The sequence below is a fragment of the Tachypleus tridentatus genome, chromosome 9 (genome assembly GCF_004210375.1).
Source record: "Tachypleus tridentatus isolate NWPU-2018 chromosome 9, ASM421037v1, whole genome shotgun sequence".
In the NCBI taxonomy this organism is placed as follows: Eukaryota; Metazoa; Arthropoda; class Merostomata; order Xiphosura; family Limulidae; genus Tachypleus; species Tachypleus tridentatus.
In genome coordinates this window covers 76,625,102-76,643,465 of record NC_134833.1, presented here as the reverse complement: position 1 = coordinate 76,643,465, position 18,364 = coordinate 76,625,102, and positions in this window count along the sequence as shown.

Below are 18,364 nucleotides of genomic sequence, written 5' to 3'. Positions count from 1 at the left end.
ACAGGAGCTAGTAAACCTTTGTTCTTTTACACAAAATAAATGAAAGAAAGTCAACAAGCAGAAGTAGCATGTTTTGAATATGACAATATTAGAACGGAGTCTTTTGCACTGGAAAGTACACTACAGGGCTACTGTGAGACAGAACATGACCAGACGTAGTGACATGTATTGTAACGACGTAATGAGGTTTCAAAATATTTTATATATAACATACTCAATCTCTGTAGACGTAGGATTAAACTCTTGTATTATTTAGTCAAAAAGCCGTCTGAATTTGTTTTTATAACCTAATAGTATTTTGCCGTCATGGAGAAAGTTCAAAGTGACAGAAAAAAATTGCAGAGTGATTATTTGTTTGGTAGACTAACTAATATGTAAGAAGTTAAAAATAAATGTGTCACTACAATCTACCCCACATTAACACTCATAGCAAACAATTATATTGTAAGACTATAAACAAATATCAAGTTTTATAATTCTTTACTTTGGTGTTTATAACTTTTTGGCGAAAAATTTCAACAATGCACTTGTTTTAAAACAACATATTCAAAACCAGTCAAACGTATGTACAAACATTTGTCACACTATTGGCTATCACAGGTATATCCAGAATTTGAAATAATTGTCTCTTTTATTATCAAAATCTTTATGGCCAGACTCACAAGCATGCAGTCTCATTATTGTTTTCAACACTAATTAAATTGAACACTTGCACTTTATAGCTATCTGAGTCATAACTCTCATATGAAATTTAAATGAAATAGTCAGATATATATAGCAATAAGTCCATCTTCAAGGAAAATATTTGCAATATTTTTACTCTATATACAAGCACTAATTCCAGTTCATATACAAAGTATTCTCATATAGTTTTCAACAACATTTGTAGTTTCCTTGTTTGTCTCTCATTGCATACGGCGTAGGGCGTCATCTCTATAGGACCCCTGGCCGTAGACTCGAGCTTATGTTACACAAGGTTTAATTTGCCTGATCTTTCTGTGAAGACACTTGTTTACTGACACAGAACTGTTAAAGGTCTTTCTTCTGCTTGCCAGTCAGTTCTGCACTTATCTTGACGTCTTTATATGTCTCATCTCCACCCAGTGGATTTAGGTCTAGTACATCGTCATCCTCTATGACAAAGTAACTGTCTTCTGGTTCTGTACCTATGCCAGTCACACCTATAATATCCATCTGTATCTAAATAACTGCACTCGTTAGGTCCTCTTCCCTCTTGAAGTACTTCTTCAACAGATTGGCGTGGTAGATCTTAGTCTTCCCATCCACTTTCACTTATAGTTCATTTCATTGACCACTGGTTGTACCTCAAAGGGTCTTTTCCAGTGCAGGGTGTATTCGTTGTTGTATGTAGGTAGCAAAATCAAGACCTTTTGTCTAACCCTTAAACATTGATCCTTGTCATCCTTTTCGTACAGGTGCTTGTTTTTGCCTTGAGCTGCATTCAAGCTCAATTAAGCGAGTTGACAGGTCTCCTCCAGTGGGTTTCTTTAGTGGTTTGTGTTCCTTACTTCTGATGTCTAACACATAGTGGTTTGTGTTCCTTACTTCTTAAGTCTAACCCATAGTGGTTTGTGTTCCTTACTTCTGAAGTCTAACACATAATGGTTTGTGTTCCTTACTTCTTAAGTCTGACCCATAGTGGTTTGTGGTCCTTACTTCTGAAGTCTAACACATAGTGGTTTGTGTTCCTTACTTCTTAAGTCTAACCCATAGTGGTTTGTGGTCCTTACTTCTGAAGTCTAACACAAAGTAGTTTGTGTTTCTTACTTCTGCAGTCTAACACATAGTGGTTTGTGTTCCTTACTTCTGAAGTCTAACACATACTGGTTTGTGTTCCTTACTTCTGAAGTCTAACACAAAGTGGTTTGTGTTCCTTACTTCTGAAGTCTAACACAAAGTGGTTTGTGTTTCTTACTTCTGAAGTCTAACACAAAGGGGTTTGTGTTCCTTACTTCTGAAGTCTAACACAAAGTGGTTTGTGTTCCTTATTTCTGAAGTCTAACACAAAGTGGTTTGTGTTCCTTACTTCTGAAGTCTAACACATAGTGGTTTGTTTTCCTTATTTCTGACTCTGACTCTTCTTCTGTCTACAACTCTTTCAGTATCTGTATCAGACCACAAGTTGTTCTTATGTACAGCAAACTCAAAGGGTAAAAGTCCTGTACTTTTTTATGACCCTTCTTGGTGAGCAAATAGCACATTTCAGTTGTCCTTGTCAGTATCATCAGATACTAGTGCTAGTAATCCAATCAAGTCTACAAGTACTCTGCTATGTGGCTCTTTTGTGAGCGTCACCCCATCCAGCGGTACCTTTATTACCTTCTCCCTTGGTATAGTATGTTAGCAGATGCCACATGACCTGTAAAATATGATTACATTACTTACGACACCTAATCAGAGGAAGTCGCTGGTAATTTTATCTGCAGTCTTCTTTGCGTAGTTGTCATCCCACAATTGACTCATGAGTCAGCCTCATCCCTCGAGTCCAGTACTCTGTTGATACAACGATCTGTTTAATTTCTCTAGTAGAACTGTCTTAGTAGGTCCAGTACAGTATTCCCTTCAGCTCCTATAGACTTATGTTGGGGATGTAACTTTCCAGACTTGCATGAGCTTGATATCTTTTTTTCCTTTTCCTTTCTTGAGCTCTTGTGGTGAGCAAAGACGCCTTATCAGTCTCCTTTCTGTCTGATTCTTCCAAACTTCTTCTACATTGTGTATTTCCAATCATCAAGTCATAGATGTGTGCTTTCATACAAGTGTCCTCAAAGTCTCCCACGTAATATGGAATTTCCACTTTTATTCTTCCTATGGAAAACTTTTTTACCGTCCTATCAATCAGCACATAAAGATGTGTTTTGTTTGCCATCTGGTCATCAGCTACAAGAGTGGCTCTCACTGCTGCACTACTGCATCCAGTGACTCGTAGGACCTTCAATTTCTTGTCCTCACCATAGCCATCACCTGCTGGTATGTTGTTGTTTTTTTGGCACTTTCCAATATTTGCCATAAGCTCCAAACACTACTAGTACTGTTGATACATTTGCTAACTTGTGTTGACAATTAGTCATGCACTGCTTAATTATGATGCTAGCATTTCTTTCTTGTGGTGAACCTAATAAGATGTTTTGATTCTGTTTTTCCTGGCAGCAGCATTTATCATGACAGTCACTTTTTTCTCACTTCTTGTCAGCCCCTACTTTGTGGATGGCCTCAAAGGCTTTATGTTGATATCTGCTGCTGCTACTTGTTGGAAACAAACATAACATCTCTTCTCTCATCTCTTTGTTGAATTATTGTCATCTTTGGTGGTATCTTGTTTCTGATCAGCCACTCATGTTTTCAAATCTAACTGGTTATTTTTGGACTTCCTAGTTATTCTCCCTCCATGGACTTCCATATACTGGTCTGCCACCTTTATCATCTCCTCTACATCTTTGGTGCCCTCTCCTTTAGAAACAGTGACATGTCACTTGAACATGTAATCATAAACTGTTCGCGTATTACTAGATCTGTCAGTCATTCAAACTATATTCACACTTGTAAAATATCACTGTACATGTGGTACAAACGGAAATACAATTTATCCAGTGTCGTATTTGACTTCTCTGGTGACTTCTCTTAGGAAGCTCACATCATTTCAGCAATGCTATTTTTAACTTGCCATAGTCCACAGCATCTTCTGATGTCATGCCTGCATACACTTGTGAGTCTTTTTCTGTGAGAAGTGGACTGAAACAGACTACCCAGTTGCATTTGTCCCAGTTCTGACTGGTTAAATTCTTAATATATCTCCAGTAAAGCATCCATATCATTTTTCTATGCATCAAATCTGGGCAGCTTGGGTTGGCTGATCCTGACTGCATTGTCATTCTCGGATCCATACTCCTTTGGATGGGAGAGTTTAGCTATCTTAGTTTGTTCTCTTATTCTCTCTACTTTTCTTCTCTTTTTCCGTTTCGTCTTTCTCAGTTTATATTCTTATTCCCTCAACTTGCAGTTTCTTTTGTCCCTCCTTTTTCTTTCTGAGTTTGTGATCTTATCCTCTTTATTTGAAGTCTTATCTCTTTCCTCTCTTCTTCTTTCTCAATCCATGCTCTTATCCCCTCTACCCATTTCCTTTACATTCCCTCTCCTCTGGTTATCCTCTTTCTCTCTCTTAGTTCTTGTTCTTATTTAAGCCCAAGTCGCTCACATCTATATATATTTATGAAAATCAGTTGATATGATCATATAGTGTGATTGTAATCTCTACATTATTTTCACCACTACTAGAGTTGTGTGTTTATAGTCCTACTTATTTCTGTTGTCATTTACGTCTTCTTCTACCGCCACTTACCGCTCTGTAATCTTGGCTGACTCGCCAATGTAAGGTTTTATAAAGACGTTGTTTTTTACAGCAGTTGTCTGTAGCTTAATTTCAGCATTGAATGGCTAATGCAGAATCCACTTGTTTTAAAATAATATATTCAAAATAAGTCAAATCTATATATAAAGTGTTTTTTTTTTTTACATTATTTGTCACCACGGTTGTATTCGAAGCTTTAAATAACCAACTCTTTTTCGTCAAAGTCCAGATAGACGGGCTCAATTACTTTATAGCACCCTTTGACAAGGCAAATTATTTTTCTCTGTCCCTGTTATTACAATACAAGCTGTGATAGTTTTACTTTAGAAATCACCCTTACACGCTCTTTATGGGCAGTCTCACAGTCACGCAGATTGATTTCACTTTTACACTTTTAATTTCACTTTCAGCACTAGCTATAATATATATTAACCAACTGAGTCCTAGAACTTTTTACAAACTACGAGACCTTATAATGCAATAATAATCACTTAAAGCAACGAGAAGAATTCAGAAGGTTCCAATAACGTAATGTCAATTCACAAAAATTGAACCACACAACAAATTACTCGTACGCAGTTACGTAGGCAAACCTGCAACAAATTGTTGCTTCTAAAAATACTATATTTAACATTAGCGTTTTATAACTATCTAAATCATAAATTTCATATTAAATTTAAATGAAACGGTTTTGTATATGTAACAACAAGTAACAATACTATAAATCACTTTCAGTATACGCACAAAGGTCAAAATAAAAGCTTTTAAACAAAATGATATCTGTGTTTCACGTTCTTTTTATCAGGATTTATTTCGTATATTCATCTTGAAATAAAATATAAGCTTAGAATAAACACGTAAAGATATAAAAGCTTGGTTGAAAAGCACCCTTCAATGGTATAATACATTCAAGTTGTTTTTTAAAACTTATCTAAACTCTCACGTTTCTCCTCAACATGCTCTTGTAGTATATTAATTTATTCTTCTCAACATGCTCTTGCAGTATATTAATTTATTCTTCTCAACATGCTCTTGCAGTATATTAATTTATTCTCCTCAACATGCTCTTGTAGTATATTAATTTATTCTCCTCAACATGCTCTTGCAGTATATTGATTTATTCTCCTTAACATGCTCTTGTAGTACATTAATTTATTCTCCTTAACATGCTCTTGTAGTATATTAATTTATTCTCCTTAACATGCTCTTGTAGTATATTAATTTATTCACTACTTCTTTATTTACGGTTAATGTAATTGCACAGAGCGAATTCAATGGGAGTCCATCAAAACAAGAAATGCCTCTAACCTAAAAAAGAAACCACTGAGTTAAAAAAACAAAGTTGTAAAAGGCAACGAGACAGTAAGACGAAGTTTACAATATCCCTAACAGCTTCGATCTTTTAAATTTGCTCAGTATTTTCTTATCGAATAGCCGCTCCGTTAATTCGTTTTTCTCCTAACACTAATCACGTAGCTTTTACGAACTGTTTCCACCGACTCGGATAACTTTATTTATCTTCGTTTCGACTAAGCGCGAAATCAAATTATTTTTTGTTCCTCCGTGGATTTCGTTTTTTAAAATACATTGACAACCTTCTTCCGCTTCCCTTGCCGTGAGAAATGTCAGAAGAGACAAATTCATTAGGTTATTAATAAGATACACAAGATTTAAATTACAAATAAACGTTACTAATTCGATCGAATCTGATGAAGGGGCACGTTTTGAGGGCAAATACTTTCGAACTCAATGAACCTCGGCGTTCAACGCTTCACCGCTAGTTCCGGCCGCCTCAGGGCACAGAGCTGCCGACAAATTGGCCGACAAATATCACTCCAGTGTTATTTGTTGACAAACAGAGCCCAATTACCGGTAAAATAATTACTTCATTGTTGGGGCATTGGCGACAGCGTACAGACTGAGCTTGGTTAGGCTTAATGCAATCACGACTTCCTCAGTGCCTTGCTGTTAAGGGACGGGCACGTGCTAATCTCGTGTCTACCTGGACTCGAGAACGCTCAGTACCTCTGTGTGCCGTTCAAGTCTAATGGTTGGATCTTTATTAATCCAATTTTGATCAAGCTTCCGAAATTATGTTGCCATTCAAAATAAACAATGGAAAGGACCGCCGGTAGCTCATAACCCGGTTAGGGGGTTCACGGCAAATCTGAAACCAGCGAAGCGTGAAATTTGGCTATCGGCAGCCGTTTCCCAAATCTTGAATCGGGATTACAGAAGACACGAATAGCAGGCACTGTTCACTCTTTCTGCAGTATGGTATTGATTCCCGTAGTGAAGAGTCTGAATTGTGGAAACTTATTATAGAAATGAAATTTAAGTTTCTTTGTTTTTCGTTTGGTCCTTACAAAATATAATAACGACCTTTTATCCAAAAGACTTTTAAAATCTTCCTTGTATATTCGTTTATGAATATTTTTTATTCGCTTTTAAAAGTCTATCTTGGAAAAGTATCACAGACTGGAGTGCTTAACGAAACGTATATATGCATGTATAACATTTAGAAAAGAAATTAAAACATCAAAATAAACTAACAGTAAATCTTTTCGAAACGTCAGTATTGACGACTTTCCAGAAAATTTTATGTTAAATTTATTTAAAACAATCAATTAAAATAAGTATGTTTTATTTTCGTTTGTTTTGAATTTTCGCACAAAGCAGTGTAAGACTATAGAGAAAACAGCTAGTTATCGTCGCCCACCGCCAACTCTTGGGCTACTCTTTCACGAATGAATAGTGGGCTTTACTGTACCATTATAACGCTCCGACGGCTGAAAGGGCGAGCATATTTGGTGTGACGAGGGATTCGAACCAGCGACTCTCTGATTACAAGTGGAGCACCCTAACAACCTGGCCATGCTGGGTTTCGTTAGATAATGTTTTATAAACAAGTTCGAACCTTTGATTAATTTGTTGTGGTGTTTTTCTGTTTGTTATTACATAAAAAGTTATAAAATGAGCCATCTGTGCTGTGCTCGCTATGGGTATTGAAAAAGTTTAAGCCTCATACGTCGGTTTGAACAGTGAACTACTTACTATCTCATGCAGTGATAACGAAAATAATTTCAACTTCGTTCAAGAACATTCGTTTTCCAAGCAAAATTAATATTATTCGTTTAAATATTAAACCAAATTCCTCAAGCTTTAACCTACATAAATGTTCTCAGGTAGAACAACGGTAAGTCGTCGGATTTACAACGCTAAACATCAGTGGTTCGGTTCCTCTCGGTGGAGGCAACAGATGGATGTGGCTCTGCTATAAGAAGACACTTAATCCATACATACAACAGCCTTATAATATTATAGGGTTAAGTAATTGGTTACAATTTAGCCTTCAACGACTAAATGTATTAGGCTTTAAAAAAAGCAAGTTTATCTTTTCTTAATGTTTCACCTATCTTTAAAATATTATTACTCACTTTAGTAGCCAAAATATAATAGTAGATTTTGTTACACGTTATTTAATATCGTATCGTGATTCTTTTCAGTTACCCCAAATTGCCAAAAACATACTCTTCGTAAAGACATTTCTTTATCTCAAGTGAAGAACGAAACTATTCCTAAATAATATATATATATATGAATAAAGAAGTCTCATTGGTAATTACAATCAATATTATTTATGGTGTTTCTGACACGTCTCGTCACATAATTTATAGTTTGTAAGTTATCAACCACCCGTTCAACAGATTTTCTTCCAGTTTATTGAAACCAGCTCAACCATCAAAAAGCGCCATGATGTTTTCAAATTTCGTCTCAGTAGTTAAATTATCTTGTTTCCTTTCTTTTTCAACTTTAGTATTAATTAACCTCGCTTATTATATTTTGCAACACAAAATTTTTAAATTGTTCAATATTTTGTTCTTATTACAGGGTTGTAAGATATAACTTTAGAGCAATTGACACAAATGAAGGTCTGCAATCGTAAAAGGCGTTTGTTAAAGTTTTACGGGAATTAACAAAGTCCCAAAGCTCAGTGTAAGAGATGTCGCTCTCTCACTTAAACATGTTAAAGAATAATACATGATCATTAATATAAAAATTCTTAAATTAATTATTAGGCTAAGAGTAAAATAGATTTTTAACCTTCTAGATTGTAGTAGATGCACAGCATCTATTAGAACTTCGTGCATGATGAGTATGTTAGTGTTTTTTCTTTAGGCAAAGTCACATCGGGCTCCCTGTTGTGTCCACTGAGGGAAATCGAACCCGTGATTTTAGCGTCGTAAATCCGAAGACTTACCGCTGTGCCAGGGGAACAGTGCATGATGAAATTTTGTGGACACTAGAATTTATTTGAGAATTCTACAAGTAACAGTTTCATGTTTCATATCTAGTCCAAAAAGTAACTTTTTTTACCATATCAAAAGTAAGTATAAGCTATCAAAATTATTTTACAATTAGTTTTACAATTTTCGTTTGTTGTAGCATGAATATTAAACACACCTTTCTGACTTTTAAGACGCTGTCACATTTGTTAGAATTTAGAAATAAAAGGGTTAAATGTGGAATTTCCTAATGAAAATAGTAATTGTTTATAAATATTTTAAGTTGTTTTAATTATTTATAAAAACTGCAGGGATTAAATTAAGACTCACATTTTTATAGAACTACGAACCCTCAGATTCATCATCTGAGCTAAAATGTAAGCCACGTACAACACTTATTCGCTAACAACATTACACACTTCGAACATGTGCCCTTCTACATCAGAATTGCTACTTCACGAACACCGTAACAATTATTAAGTTTATAAGTAGAGACTTCCAGTAGTACAACGTTATGTGAATGGACTTGAAACGTTAAAAATCGGGTTTTGATACTCAGGGTGGGCAGAACACAGATAACCCATTGTGTAGCTTTGCGCTTAACTTCAAACAAATAAACAACGTTTAAGTAGAAATATTACTAAAAACTGTAAAAAAAAAATGCTTTTGCTCGTTACTTAAGTATTGATTGGTTGTTAATTATACGTCCGTTAAACAGATACTCAGATTGAAAGCAACACCAGAAAGTTAAACCGTGATAGTTAGTTAGTTAAACATGTATTTTGGTTTTCAGAGTGCATTGTGAAAATGCCTAACGTGATTTTTTTGCAGATAATAAAGCCTTATAAATACTGGTGTCTTGGCCAACCACTTGTTGCTAATAAAAGAAACGGCATATCTTATAAATATTTTGAAGCGCAAATACTGAAACACCGACATCGCTTGTGGTCGTTTTTGAAAATTTTAATTTATAGAATATTGTAATTACTTTTGAAATATAGTAGGTGCTGACACGTTCTGGAACAAGTTTTATAAAATGTTATAAATAATGGCACTTATTTATATAACTATAAAATGAGAGCCACTAATATTACACACTAATAGTTTGTTTATGCGAACCTGACACCAAAATTATCTACCACCCTTTTTATTTTTGAATTGCCGTCCACATGGAATACAACTGTCCGGCAACAATAAGTGGTGGAAGTGATTGTCACATAACAAGGACTGAAAGGATAAGCATATTAAAATCGGATTTCGATCCCTTAACCTATGGATAGTGAGTTGAGTACTATAAACACCAGACCATCATGTGCTCGAGATAATCCCAAAACAATCCTATGAGTTCTGATTATCCTTCGATAACTTAAGTCTTAAGTGCATTGGAAAGCAAATTTCATACTAAACTTTAACAACTATAGCAGAACAAGTATCTACCTATCTATAGGGTAGCTAACTACAGTCATACAATGTTTGCCTTGGAACTTGTACTAAAACTGGTGTAATTTGCTAATTTGTTATACCAATAACTTGTAAACAGAGTTAGTGCTTTAAATATTTACTTACAAAACGTTTATATTAGCGATTTGGGATAGGCATACATTCAGGGGTATACAGAAAGGACGTATAATTGGTATGAAAAGTAATACTACTAGTAATCCAAGAAAACCTATAAATTAATATTCAGTTAAAGAATAGAAATAAAATACTAGTAAGATAAAAAAGTTAAATCGGCAACTCTGTGATTGATAAGCTAAGTCCATTCATCAACCTGTGATTGATAAGTTAAGTCCATTCATCAACCATGATTTGAGAGGTTTGATTTGGTTTTGTTATTGCAGTTATAGCCTGCTTACGCTCAATTTGCAACGTATCACTAGGATTCTCGCTTTGTGAATATTAAACTTAGGGATAAATGGGTTCAGAGTAAATTTGAACACAGTGACGGTAGGAATAAACTGACACTTGATATTGTCAGTATTGTTAAGCCTGCTATTGAAAGTAAGATATTCAGATGGACAAGACTCAAGTTTGGAGAACTTCAATTAGAAATGTTTAAATTTGTTTCGTTCAGCACAAAGATAGACACTAGGTTATCTCTACTCTGTCCACCAAAGGGAATGGAATCCCAAATTTGAGAGCTGTAACTTTGTAAACTTATTGTCGACCACCTGAGGGAAAAAGGTTGAACCACTGACTTAGAGGTAAAGGATAACTTTCATAGGGTTAACAGTAGCTGGTGTCAGAAATATGCTTACATAATATAGAATAAGTATATTTATTACTGTTGTATATAGCGCACACTAAAACTTTGTATTTTGTTCACAGTAGTTTGGTCAGAAACATGCCTACAAGGTTCACACTAAAACCTATTTAATACTCTTGTTAAACAATGATTGATGGCAAAACATATACAATGCAGATTAAACTTATTTATTACTGTTGTTAACAATTGTTCATGACAAAAACGTATATAACCTACTCTAAAACTTATTTAATATTCTTATTAGCAGTAGTTGCTGTCCAAAATGCATATAACGTACAAGGAAACTTAATTCATATTCTTTTCGAAACTGATTGGTGTCAAAAGCCTACATAACGTACACCAAAATTTACTTAATGCTCTTGTTAATAGTGGTTATCGTTTAAAACGTACTTAACGTACGTGAAAGCTTAACTAATACTCATTTGCACGGTGGATGATGTCAAAAACATACACAACGTGCATTAAAATTTATTAAGCACTCTTCCTAACATATATAAAGTATATCAAAAATTACTTAATACTTTTGTTAACAGTGGTTATGTCAAAACATACAAAACGTACACTAAAATCTTTTGTTGAATCCGTGTTAACAGTTTGGGACTTCAAAAGCATAATTAGAAAAAATACACTAAAGTCTAGGTAATATTCGAGTTTACAATGTACAATTTTAACATGTGATTCAACAGTGTGATCTTGGTGTGGTAACTCAGATATGATAACAAAGATACATGGCATGAAACTGCTTTAGCATGAAATGAAATGGAATGCATAGGTAACATTAATTTAGCTTCATATTCTAGTTTTACAATTACAACTAGCTTTCATTTCAAATTTTAGGCCCTACAAAGATATTATGAATATGCAATTAATATTATCAACTACGAAATCTAGCAATTAATGCGAGTTAGAGCTTAAATAAAAAAGTTGACACTTCTTACAAAATCTTAAGGACAGTTTTCTAACAGTTATATATATATATATATATATACAAATAAAGTAAGAAAATACACAATATCTCGTTAAAAATATATCCAAACTGGAACTCCTTACGTTTCTCTGACGCTCTGTCTTGCTACTTAACTAACAGGATAACATCGTACATATTCTGTAAAAAACAACTAACATAAGTAAATAAATATATATACACAAATTTTATAATACTGTCACCAACCACGTTTTTAACTCTCATAATAGGAAATAATTTCTTTATACCAACATCTGGTAAAGTGAGTATTTTTGAGATGTATCCAAAATATCTTAACGGAAATGAAGCAGTTTTGGCGTTTTCATAGAAACCTATAAAAAACATAAACATATGACAGTGTTTTCTGTAACAATTATGTGGCACTCCTGATGAATGCACCATTTTTAAAACAGAAAGTAGCCTCAAACTTCGTGTATCACATGCAACGCTGCCATATATATGGGATATAAGAATAATAATAACACATTTACCAATTTAAATGGCTTTATGCAAAAACAAAACATTAGTTATATTAAGTGGAGACACTTGTTGTGAAGGAAAACAATGTAATATGGTGCGTTATTTTGATTTATTGCACAGGGTTCTTTAAAAATATTTTAATTACTACAATTTTAAGAAGATGAGTTCTAATATATTTATACTGGACAGACTAGAGAAAATATCTAAAAACTTCGTCATGTTCTGATCAAGTTCATAACAGACAAAACAGTTGTAAAATACGTAATAATTAATGTATACTGGAATTATTAGATATATATTATTCCGCACTAAATGTAGCCTATATGTACCAGATAGAATTTGTATAATCTAACCACAAATAAGGTGTACAATATCCAAAGATTGATATCATATTGAACAAATTATGTATAGAATATCTAGCTGTGTTCTTATCCATTGTTGAAGGTTATTATCTAGAATACTGATAATTAGTTTCACATTCTGGTATAGTTTGCTGTAGAAAGTCCAGAGCTTATATCCAGCTTGTTGAACAATGTACCTGAAGAAAATCAAAAACGTACCGTCAAGTTACGTACAGAACATCTGGAAGCTGCTATCATATACAAAGAAGCTACGTGCAGAATATCTAGAAGTCACTGTCATATACAGACGAGTTACGTACAGAACATCTGGAAGCTGCTATCATATACAAAGAAGCTACGTGCAGAATATCTAGAAGTCACTGTCATATACAGACGAGTTACGTACAGAATATCTGAAGGCTACTGTTATATACCGGCAAGTTATCTATAGAATATCTAGTCGTTTCTCTCACCTACTATACATATTACCTGTATAATATCCAGCGGTTACTCTCACCTCTTGACCATGTTATCTCTAGAAGGCTAGAAAAGGAATTAGACACTCTTTCGTCCAAAAAAAAAAAAAAAAGACAATATACAATCTATCTCAGGTTAAAAGTATGTCTTTGGTTTGCGAAAATGATGGATGTATAAATCTGACATCCAGTAGATGTCAATTAAAGTTCATTAAGGTCACTCCGAGGTCAAATTATGGAAATTAGCATTTTACTATTTAAAGATATCTAGTTAAAACTATAAAGGTACTGTGACGTCAGGTATGGATTACAAGACATTAAGATATGCTAAGGTCAATAAGCATTTAATTAGTTTCAAGTTACATATTTGATAAAATCAAATCAAAGCGAATACTACGATAACTATTGGTTAACTGCCATTATCACAAACTTTGAAAGATTCTTTGACTTATAAACCAATAAATTAGCAACGTTCTCAATATCAAAGTAATGTAATACTTCTTACTAATTTACTTTGATATTTACAGTTAAATAAAAGTTTCGGAATAATTCCTCTTTTAACGGCCCGGCATGGCCAGGTGGGTTAAGGGGTTCGACCCGTAATCCCCGTTGCGCCAAACATGGTCGCCCTTTCAAACTTTGGGGCGTTATCAAGTGCGGCCAATCCCACTATTCGTTGGTAAAAGAAAAGCCTAAGAGTAGGCGGTGGGTAATGATGACTAGCTGCCTTCCCTCTAGTCTTACACTGCTATATTAGGGACGTATAGCGCAGATAACTCTCGTGTAGCTTTGCGCGAAATTCAAACAAACAAACCTCTTTTAATGGTTGTTTTCTTTGCTTCAGGTAAGTTTATTATAAATTTCACGTTGATCATAAGTCTGTCTTATCTCTATAATTTCTCTGTATGTTGTTATAATACCGAATTGATGAATATCTGATTATTATAACTTTTACAAAGAATAGAGACATAATTGTTTTGTTTGCCCTACACATTTCTGATGTTTGCAAAATAATTACATTCTTTTGATTACTATACTATGTAAATGAACTTTATGTTTAGAGATATATTATATAAATTCAGTACACGTGAAATAGATCCACCTTTTTCATGTTTATAGATATTACGTAAAAAAAAACTTTAGCATACGAGTAAATCGAACCATCTTTTTTCATGTTTATACATCTTATATTATAAAAGTATAGAACACGTGTAAGTAGATTCAAATTTCGAGAGATGAAAACCTTTTAGGAAATATATTGGTGCATTTTGTTGTTACAACATTCGCAGTTGTTAGAACTACATCCTCCAATAATCTACAATCCTTCAGTTCTCATCGTAATATTTATTTTTGTTCAATATACTAAAATATATACTTCTGTTTATTTCAGTTATTATGCTGAAACGAAAATATGCTGTCTTAAAACTTCCTACACTTATACTTTTATCATTTTCGTAAATTAATGTCATATATCATTAATCCTTCACGAAAGTTGTGTTTTGTTACATCCTACGAAAGGGATACGCCTAGTACTGGAATAATTTCCTTGTCTGTATCTAAACTTTACTGCCACCTACTGACAGATTGTTTGTAAAATACTTATTGGATACTATAAACTGCTCACCAAGTTGTTTTTAGAATATGGTGAGGTCAGTGTAATCTACTGACTAGTTACTTAAGAATATCTGGAGGTTACTTCTGTGTCTACAATATGTATGTATTTTGTTTGTCCTATCTTTGTAGATGTAATAGTAATAGCAAATGCTCTAAAATAGGTTTTTCGGCTTAAATATCAACGGAACATTATTCTGAACTAAAGCATTTATGTTAAACGTTAAAATTATTCATTTTTTCATGCAATAACTTACATATTGCTTTACTTTAATTATTATCAGTGGCGTAGTGGAATGTCTGCGGACTCACTCCGCTAGGAACTGAGTTTCGATACCTGTAGTGGGCAGAGTACAGACAGCCAGTTGTGTAGCTTTGTGCAGATATCGAAACCCATTTTCTAACGTTTATTGGTCGCAGTCTTATCGCTGTATCACCGGGAACGAGTAAAAAGTTTTTAGATTTATTACCATTTACAAGTCATGTTAAATCTGAGCTATCTAACGGTCGCTGTCATCTATTAAACAGAATAGTTACGTAACACTAATTATATTATCATACTATAATGGAACTCTTGCATATATGATAAAGGAAAAACGTTTTTATTACGCGATGTGTAACCTCCAACTTTGCGAAAATTTTGTCCTGTGTGCATATAGATTTGCAATGGGAGTCACGAGTTTCCGTTTCGATTCCATTTCCCGTCAAAGAGAACTTTACTTTTCTCTATTCTCAGGGTGCAGATATGACGTCATGAGTACGTCACACGCGGATCGAATGCGCTGGCGTCACGGGTAATTAGCAATAATCTTTCTGCTTACGAAATAGTAAAACTGATCTTCCAAAAATAATAACTTTTAAACTAAATAGGTAACATCATTACGATTACTTGAAACTCACAATGACGAAGAATGTGAAGGTTTTGAACCCAAAATAAACATTATTTACTTCTACTACGTAAGTAGAAATACATGAACCCTTAGTTATATTGTCTCCACTTCAATCAATAAATTAGCTTTTATTTCCCTAAAATCTCTAAAAAAAACATGTTAGAAGTAATAATTGCACAGATTATTTAGAATTTGATGATTTTAATATATTTAGTTTCCCATCCTTGATCTACTTATCCCAAATAGTGTAGTCTCGTATGTCTTAATAAAGGGAAGTTTTACCCCACAACTAAATATGTATTTGATTATTTGTAACAAAAGCAATTATTTTACAGATAATGTTTAATTAAAAGAATAACGGATGTAAAGATTGGTAAATAAACATTTCGTACATGTCTTCATAATATTAAAATATATCTAAGTTTCTGTTTTGTTTGTTTGTTTTTGAATTTCGCGCAAAGCTACTCGAGAGCTATCTGCGCTAGCTGTCCCTAATTTAGTAGTGTAAGACTAGAGGGAAGGCAGCTAGTCATCACCACCCACCGCCAACTTTTGGCTACTCTTTTACCAACGAATATTGGGATTGACCATAACATTATAACGCCCCCACGGCTGAAAGGTCAAGCATGTTTGGTGCGACCGGGATTCAAACCCGCGACCCTCGGATTACGAGTCGAACGCCTTAACACGCTTGATCATGCCGGGCCACTAAGTTTCTTATAAAGCAAACTCAATGTTTTGACTTCTACATGAAAATGGCGTGCAGAAATTATTAATTAAATAAAATAACTAAAATATTTACTAGTTTTTTAAATGAAATTATATTACTAACGTACAAAGAGCCATAAAAATGGAATATGAGAAAACAATGGAATCATATTCGAAATGTTTGTATATCGCATGACCAAGACATCTGTGTAGGCAGAAATTTGGTTTAATTCTTTTGTACATAGTTTTGTATGAAATTGCTTAAAACACCTATTACACTTTGACTTGTTACTACCTGTAGTTACTTATAAAACATTTAAACTGTGAACTATCTGAGGGTGTTAGCATTTATTAAACACAGTAGTTATGTAACACTTTATTTTATTATTACTTATAAAGCATGTTAAAACTGAAACATCTAAAGGTTACTGACATTTATTAAACACAGTAATTAACTGCGAAATACTTTAAATCTATTATTACACATAAGACGTGTTAACTGTGAATTATCTAACTGTTACTGTGATTTATTAGAGTGTTAAAGTATTTGAATTTTTTTGTTATTCATAAAAACATGATAATTGCAAATTGTTTAATGGCTAACGCTATTTATAAGACATAACGATTGAAATATCTAACAGTTTCTATGCTATTCTACGAACCTATCTGTAAATATTACTATTACTGACTCGTATGTAATACTTATAACCTAAATCATATGGAAAATCTAGTTTTTTTTACAACAATGTGTGACACATTACAGATTTATAAAGGACTTGTAATTACACATTTGAGTGAACAAATATTTGGTAGGCAGAAATTGGTTTGTCGCATGCATCTCTGGTAGTTTGAATTCATACCAGTTTAAACAAGAAATGTATTCAAGATCCAAAGCGGAAAAAAATATATTGCATAGAGGGAAAATGACGTTTAAGTAAAGCGTTTGAACTGAATTAGAACCTCTTGAATCTGAGTGGCTGGAAGTTTTTCATGAAGCCTTTCGACGTGCAAAAAAATTTTCTTGAATAAAATCCATCAAGAAAACAATGGAAACATTTTCGAAATGTTTGTATATCGCATGACCAAGTTAATTCACCCAGACAAGCATGGGCAAGAAACACTTATCAGCTAATACCAAACAATCGCAAGCTCTTAGCTCGTTTCTCGGACATCTTGCTCGTGTCAGCCGCTTGACTTGGTGGCAAATGACGCGTACCATGTTCTGGCTGCTCAGAATCTGAAGCGCGTGCAGTCACTCGCATAATCTGTCGTTTCGTAGCACGAGACAACTGGATATTTTAGATGCATTATGATGGCGTAATTAGGGAATCTAACAGCTTTGTTACACAGCAAATTTCCTGTCGTAAGCATTACTGCCTTTCATCGTCTGAATACAAAATGATGAGTCTTCAGGGAAAACTGGTAGCTTTTTAACATCTACAGAACCATTACCTTTGTCAGCCTTCAGCGTGTAATCTTAATTGCCTTAAAATGGTGGAATTCTCGGCTTGGGCATTAGAGAAAAATTATATTGAAGTAAAACATAAATCCGCAAATTAAATGAGTTTCAAAAGATATATCTGTATAAAGTAGAATCTCTCCAACGTACAGAAGTCGGCTTTTCTGGATGACTCTCTACTTGTATTTATGTTGAACATTTAGATCTTAATTTCTGTTTCCTTACAAAACAATACTTATATTTTTAAGCAAAGTGTATCAGAATGATTTATTGCAAAAAATATCAGAAAATTGTGAGGTAAAAGAATCTGTGATCTGAGGAAAACCAGCTGAACTAGATGTCGTCTTGGTTGAATATAATATTAAAAAAATTATACGAAACATTAATGAATATATAGTTTTCATCAACTGAATATAAAGGGGGTTTCGGACAGGGTTTTCATTAAATGTACTGAATACTGTTATCCTTAGATTCGGTTGTTTTAGTGTCACTTTAAAACCAATATAAAATTAGG